Raw genomic sequence first — 8188 nt, 5'->3', positions numbered from 1 at the left:
ATAGAGCCTTTCAAAATGATCTTTCCAAATGTTGCCATTTTGAATGGCTCGGTCATTCCTCTGTCTTCCATTTAGACCCACAACTGATATCCATCAAAGTCTCTTTCAGAGTGTTCTCAAAATGCTTCTCTTTCTTCCATCGTAGGTTTTGTATTCTTTCCTTGTGTCACAATATTGTTGCCGAATGTCTCTATCTTGTGATTGGTAATGTTTTCTATTTGATAAAGATCTAAACATTTTTCCTTCCAAGATTATATTCAGCATCAAACCATTTTTCTTTTTGAGGTTTCCAATTAGAACAGTTTTTTCTTCTGCATAAATTTGCTTTTGTGGCTGCTGTATGATAGATCTCATTTAATTTATTCACAGCCACATTTATGTCAGGGAGGTTTGGGCTGAATGTACTTGAAAATAAATCATTGATACAGGTTGTATTTCTGGGCAGTGCAATGCTGTGTTGAAGTGTATTGTCAGGGACCCATCAATACGTTTTATTTACATGAATCAGTGTACAGGCCTGTTTGTGTGGTCTTTGGGTGGATGTCTTTTAAAAAAGACATTCATCTGGCAGCGGTCAGACAATGGTGTCTGTGGTCTGACAGTGAATGCACTAATGGAGGAGGGGTCTAAGTCTGAGATTTCATAGTCAACAACACTGGTCCAAAGAGCTGAGCAGTAGGTGAATCTTCCCAATGAATCCCCTCTAATCCTGTCATTAAGAAAATACAGGCCTAAGGCTGGACAGAGATGCACTAACTCATTTCTATTTTTGTTCACTACATGGTCAGGGCTATTTCTATTACTGAAACTCAAATCAAACGTTTATTTGTCACCTTACAGTGAAATGCTTACTTACAGGCTCTAACCAACAGTGCAAAAAAGGTATTAGGTAAACAATAGGTAAGTAAAGAAATAAAAACAACAGTAAAAAGACAGTGAAAAATAACAGTAGCGAGGCTATATACAGTAGCGAGGCTATAACAGTAGTGAGGCCATATACAGACCCCGGTTAGTCAGGCTGATTGAGGTAGTATGTACATGTAGGTATGGTTAAAGTGACTATGCATTTATGATAAACAGAGAGTAGCAGTAGCGTAAAAGAGGGGTTGGTTGCTGGGCGGTGGGTGGCGGGACACAATGCAGATAGCCCGGTTAGCCAGTGTGCAGGGACACTGGTTGATTGGGCCAATTGAAGTAGTATGTACATGAATGTATAGTTAAAGTGACTATGCATATATGATAAACAGAGAGTAGCAGCAGCTAAAGCTCTCAAACTGCTCCTCTACAGCCCCATCGATGAGAATGTGGGCGTGCTCTGTCCTCCTCTTCCTGTAGTTCACAATCATCTCCTTTGTCTTGATCACGTTGAGGGAGAGGTTGTTGTCCTGGCACCACACAGGTGGGTTTCTGACCTCCATATAGGCTGTCTCATCGTTGTCGGTGATCAGGCCTACTACCATTGTTGTGTCATCAGCAAACTTAATGATGGTGTTGGAGTTGTGCCTGGCCATGCAGTCATGAGTGAACAGGGAGTACAGGAGGGGACTGAGCATGCACCTCTAAAGGGCCCCCGTGTTGAGGATCAACGTGGCGGATGTGTTGTTATCTACCCTTACCACCTGGGGGCGGCCCGTCAGGAAATCCAGGATACAGTTGCAGAGGGAGGTGTTTAGTCCTAGGGTCCTTAGCCTGTGATGAGCTTTGAGGGCACTATGGTGTTGAACGCTGAGCTGTAGTCAATGAATAGCATTCTCACATAGGTGTTCCTTTTGTCCAAGTGGGAACGGGCAGTGTGGAGTGCAATAGAGATGCATCATCTGTGGATCTGTTGGGGCGGTATGCAAATTGGAGTGGGTCTAGGGTTTCTTGGATAATGGTGTTGATGTGGGCTATGACCAGCTTTTCAAAGCACTTTATGGCTACAGACGTGAGTGCTACGTCTGTAGGGGGTAACGGTTATTCATGGTAATGTTATTTAAACCCCGGTAATAAATACAGGGACGTAATCCCCCATCCTTCTTCCCCCATCCTTCTTCTCAAAAAACCCGCTCCTGCAGGTGAAGTGGACGGCCGAATAAAATTAGCCGCCAGTGCCTCCTTAATATTACTGTTCATGGCTGCAGTCTCTCGACCTGAGAGAGAATAAAGCCCTCCTCTCGGAGGAGTGATACCGGACTGGAGGTTGATGGCACAATCGTAGGGCTTGTGAGGAGGTAGTTTGCTGGCCCTTTGTTTGCTGAAGACCTGATCCAAATGCCAGTAATCCCGAGGTACGTGGGAAAGATCAGGCTTGTCATTCCCAGCCAGAGGAACAGGAGGATCGGAAGTCTCCAGACGAGCAGGACCGGAAAGGTGTGGAGAGAGTTGCTGGCAGATGAACTGGCATGAAGTATTCCATCCCAGAACTCTTCCCAAAGGCCAGTCAATTTGAGGATTATGGGTGGAAAGCCACGGATGTCCAAGAACCAGGGGAAGCTCAGGAGAGTCCACCAGATGTAACTGGATAAGCTCCACATGGTCATCCAGATCTCGTAGCTGAATAGGCATGGTGAGTTGCTTCACCTTCCCAGATCCTAGGGGTTGACCATCCAGCACAGTGACTGACAACGGAGTGTCCAGCTTAGTGAGTGGCAGCCTCTGTTGGCGAGCTAATGTGCGATCCAGAAAACAGCAGGTAGCCCCAGAGTCTATAAAACAGGAATGTCCAACTATCCATTGTCCCACCGCAGGTTGGCCGGAAGCAAGGTGCGTACTGTATTGGCCGCAGGAGACTGTATCTGACTCTCCAGAGCGGAAAGTCTGGTGCTTCACAATTGCATCGGCTCCTCTGAAGGATATGAAGAAGAACCATAGCCAATTTGAGAACCCCGACGGGGTACAGGACAAGCAGGCCCAGTATACGGCAGTGAAACAAATGAAGAATCGATTCCCTCAGCGGGGCACGAAACACTGGAACCAACTCGGGACCCCTCCGTCCTCTCATGACGACGTTCCCAAAGCCGGTTGTCAATCCGGATGGCCAGAACGATAAGCTCCTCCAGAGTGTCAGGGTTGTCCCGGGAAGCTGAGTGAAGTGCCTCTATATTCCAACCGCTCTCAGAGGTGAGCGTCCGAAAGTCAATGGCGTAATCAGCTATGCCCCGGCTGCCCTGCCGAAGCGCAATGAGTCTTTCAGCAGCATTCCTGCCACTGATGGGGTGATCAAAAACCTTCCTCATCTCCTGGGTGAAGCTTTGCAAATGGAATCAATTGTCTGATTGCTGCTCCCAGATGGCCATGGCCCAGGCCAGAGCCCGTCCTGAGAGCAAGAAGATGACATATGCCACTCTGGAATGCTTGGTGGGAAATGTTGAGGCTAGTTCGAACTCGGACCCAGGTGCAGAAAAACACAGCAGAAAGAGGTAAGGGTAAATTAAGAATATTTGCTTAAGGTCTTCATAGCAAAACAACAAAGCAAGGGTACACGAGATCACTGAACAAGACATGAGACCTGAGCAACTGGCCCAGTCCACAGAGGAACCTAAATAGTCATCCAGCAGGTGATCCCAATAAGTCCAAACAGGGTCACTGGGTCCAAACAGGGTCCAAACAGGGAGAAAACCTTACCTGTGACACTCTGAACTTACAGGCCTCTGCCGTTCCGTTCTGCCGATGCATAGAAAAAACAGCTAGATGTATATTACCCATGTCCTTTTTCATTCATGACTCCGAGAAGCATAGCATATTGCAGTTCTTAATGTCCCGTTGATAGAATAGACTCGGAATGAGCTCGTCCAGTTTATTCTACAGTGATTGCACATTTGGCAATAGAACAGAGGGTAGAGGCGATTTATTAATTTTCCGCCGTAGTCTCATCAGGGTGCAACCTTGCCGGCCTCTATAGCATCGTCTTCGCCTGTCGGGGATTAGAGCCTGGTCCGGGATAACCAATATGTCTTTCTCCTTCAACTCATTGAAGTAGAAGTACCTCATCCAAAGGAGGTTAGGGATAGCTGTTTTGATGTCCAGAAGCTCTTTTCTGTTATAGGAAACGATGGCGGAAACATTATGTTCAAAACAGTGGATGCTGCTGAGGGGAGGATGGCTTATAATAATGGCTGTAACGGCTGGACTGCTGGGAGGTTGGCAAGGCATGGTAGGCTGTGGCAGGCGGGGAGGTTGGCAGGTCAGGGTAGGCTTTGGCAGGCTGGGAGGTTGGCAGGTCAGGGTAGGCTGTGAGGTTGGAGGGTCAGGGTGGACCCTAAGAGGCTGAGAGGCTTGTGAGGCAGATGGGGTGAAGGCTGCACTGGGAACAGGGGTATCTGGGCATCCACCAGGCTGATGGGTCTGCTTTGTTGGTGGCATGGTCAGATGCTGCTGACGGAGGGCATCATGTCCCTCTCTCTTGACTGCAGCTCCACCTTTACTTCACACAGATCCTCTGGAGATCCTCTGGAGGACATCATTGGACTGTGGCATTTGGTCAGTGTTGTGTCTTAACTTCTGTCTTAACTGTTCTAATGAAGCACGGCTCTCTTCCTGGAAATGCCTCAACTCTTCCTTCAGTGTCTGGACAGTGTCACGTACTTGTTGTTTGTTCTCCCTGAATTCTGTAATCTCCACTTCAAGAAAGGAGAGGCTAATTTGGATTAGTTTTACCAATGGTGTTTTTGGTGTGCACCCAGCTGCTCCAGCTACAGGGGAGGGAGAGATCTTCTGTGGGCCTCCTGTTTGGAAGCCTAGGTTTTGGGAGTTGCTGGCATTGTTAGTAGAGACATGTCAGTTTTTACTTCATCATCCACTAGAGGTTTTATCATGTCGAACTCTTCTTCAAACAGCTCTAGACTAGCCTCAGAGCCTTGGATCATTACTGTTCAGTTATTATATATATTCATATTACATTTTAGGGTTGTGTCCACATGCGGTTGTCTCATGGTCTTGGTTCCAGACATTTTTGTCAGGTTTTGGCCAAGACTGTTCGGGTTTTGGTCACTAGATGTCCCCATTGCACCTTTTTTGTACCTTTTMTTTTTCTTGCTCTAATTATTGTTTGCACCTGTAGGTCATTCCCTTGTTAGTATTTAAACCCTGTGTGTTCCTCAGTTCCTTGCTCAGTGTTTGTAAGTTAGCACCCAGCCCCAGCCCAAGCCTTGTTTTATATAGATATTTCWCTTGRWGGATTTTCCAGAGGTTCTCTGGTTTAGTTCTTGTGTATTATTTGAGTAGTCTTTTGAGGTTTGTTTTTCCCTGCTGTTTTTTACCACTTTGTGGAGTTTCTTTTGTATTTTGGAGGATTTCCATTTTGTGCCTCTTGGCTTTATTTTTGGACATTGTGGATTTAGTTTCTTTGCCTGAAGATTTTGTTCTTTAATTAAACCACCATCTCTAGTACTGCTGTGTCTGCCTCATCTTCTGGGTTCTGACGATTATTAGTGACTGTTTCTCACACCGGGTCCTGACAATTTTAAGATGTTTGTTTGCCTTTCAAGCATTTGGACGTTTGATGAAAAAGAAAAGATCCACCTTGATTTCTTTGTCCTTTTGCTACATAAATTATTCTCTGAGGGTCTCTGGGTGCTCTTTATATTTTTTCTCTCCCTGTTTGACTGGCAATGCCTTCTGCATATTTGATTGCAAGGTTGCTGAGCTTGGGGCTTATATATGTATCCATCTTAGTTGATTACAGCTGGATACATTATGTTACAGCTGGTTTGTGCTTGGCTAGTTCTAGCTAGCTAGGCGTTTTGAAATGTAATCAAAGCCTTGCAACCCTCTCAATTACATTTCAATTCAAAGGGTTTTATTGGCATGGGAAACATATGTTTACATTGCCAAAGCAAGTGAAATAGATAATAAACAAAAATGAAATAATCATATAAAAAATGAACAGTAAACATTACACTCACACGTTTTAAAGGAATAGACACATTTCAAATGTCATATTATGGCTATGTACTGTGTTATAATTAAGCAATAAGGCCCGAAGTGGTGTGGTATATGGTCAATATATCACAGCTAAGGGCTGTTCTTCTGCACYACGCAACGCGGAGTGCCTGGATACAGCCCTTAGCCATGGTATATTGGCCATATACCAAAAACCCTTAAGGTGTCTTATTGCTATTATAAACTGGTTAACAATATCATTAGAAGAGTACAAATAAATGTTTTGTCATAACCGTGGTATGTAGTCTGATATACCATGGCTTTCAGCCAATCGTCATTCAGGGCTCGGACCACACAATTTATAATGATGTGCAAATAGTTAACGTACAAAAGGGAAAATAAATAAACATAAATATGGGTTGTATTTACAATGGTGTTTGTTCTTCACAACAGGTCACAAATCTTGCTGCTGTGATGGCACACTGTGATATTTCACCCAATAGATATGGCAGTTTATCAAAATTGGATTTGTTTTGGAATTCTTTGTCGGTCTGTGTAATCTGAGGGAAATATGTGTCTCTAATATGGTCATACATTTGGCAGGAGTTTAGGAAGTGCAGCTCAGCTCTCTCTCTCCTCTCTCTCGCTCTCTCTCTCTACTCTCTCTACTCTCCTACTCTCGCTACTCTCTCTAATCTCTCTCTCTCTTTCTCTCTCTACTCTCTCGCTCCTCTTTCTCTCTTATCTCTCTCTCCTCTTTTTCTCTACTCTCTCTAATCTCTCTCTCTCTATTCTCTCTACTCTCCTACTCTCGCTACTCTCTCTAATCTCTCTCTTTCTTTCTCTCTCTAATCTCTCTCTACTCTCTCTCCTCTCTCTCCTCTTTCTCTCTCTACTCTCCTACTTCCGCTACTCTCTCTAAGCTCTCTCTCCTCTTTCTCTCTCTACTCTTTTCATGTTCAAGGTGCTCAAGGTAGAAGCATCAAACTGCTTCCAACTGACAATATTGCTTATGACTGGGATGATTAAAGGCCAACGTAATTAGATGGAAGGAAATTAATTTTGGGACTGTCATTCCTCCCCCACCAACACCCATTACACACACACACACATACTGTACACGCACACACATATACTGTACACACACACACACATATATACTGTACACACACACACAGACACACACACACACACACACATAGCCTCCTTCCAGTTATACATTGGATTCAAGATGTTTCCTAAAATGGAAACTAGAGGTAAAGGGTCAGAAGTATGACCTAGCTTTGATCACAGTATCACTCCTCCCTAAGGTTTGTCAGGCTTCACCAGTTAGCAAATCATTTCAAATAAAGACAACATGTTTCATGAAATTAGATTAAGCATGTCAAGCATGGCTCCAATATGTCATTCTCCTATCTGCATATATGATGCCATAACTTTGCTTGTTTCCATTCTACACAGATGGTCGTTTTCATTGTGAATGCCTCATACCAAATTGTAATGAAATAATATCCTAGATTATTTCATTTCCTCTCTTGTTGACGCTTTCCAAACGGCTGGTCTCCTCTGCTAAGAGATAACGACCAGTCAGGAAACAGCTGCTTTACTAGATGAGAACCAAGGGAAATAAGAAGAAAACAAAGAGCTCGAAAGCAAAGTAACAGGGATTAGGTATAGAGAGATAGGGGAAGAGGAGGAGATGGGTATAGGATATTAGAGAAGAGGAGATATGGTCTTGTTTATAGCCCAGAGCAGAAAATGCAGACAGTATCTGTAACAGGTTAAATGTCACAGAAGCTTTTGGAGTCTGGATAAAGGAGCTGGAGAGCGTTCTAGATGTCTGCCCTTTGTATTGCCTTGTCTTCCATCCATCTCCTATTTGTTGGGCAGAGAGAGGAGAGAGGGAGGGGTGGAGAGAAGGGGGGTTGTATGGGGGGGTGGGCGGGAGACTTGCAAATTAAAGTAAAAGGAAAAGAAGGAAGAGGAATGAGTGCTCTGAGCATTGGGAGTCCGGGCTGATTTACGAACAAACCCTCTCCTTTAATGAATTGTTTCAGTGACAGAGTCGGTAAAAGCTCGTAATGGATTGGCTACTCTAATGTAATGAAATTACTCCCTTTCTGACAAAAAAGAAAGAGAAAGGCAGAGGGGAGGAGATGAGGAGGGAGAAGAAGAGGAGGGGAGAAGAGAAGGAGGAGGGAGGCAATGTAATTAATAGAGCTGACAGTCGGGGTGGATATAGCCAGCCTCTTGTCACTTCCTTCTGCCCCCGCGCCCACCCGCTCTCTCTTTCTCTCCTCCACTCACGGGGCAGTGTTGAGACGGG

The sequence above is a fragment of the Salvelinus sp. IW2-2015 genome, linkage group LG8 (assembly GCF_002910315.2).
Source record: "Salvelinus sp. IW2-2015 linkage group LG8, ASM291031v2, whole genome shotgun sequence".
Lineage (NCBI taxonomy): Eukaryota > Metazoa > Chordata > Actinopteri > Salmoniformes > Salmonidae > Salvelinus > Salvelinus sp. IW2-2015.
The sequence above is the reverse complement of the archived record's forward strand: the minus strand, read 5'-3'. Positions refer to the sequence as shown.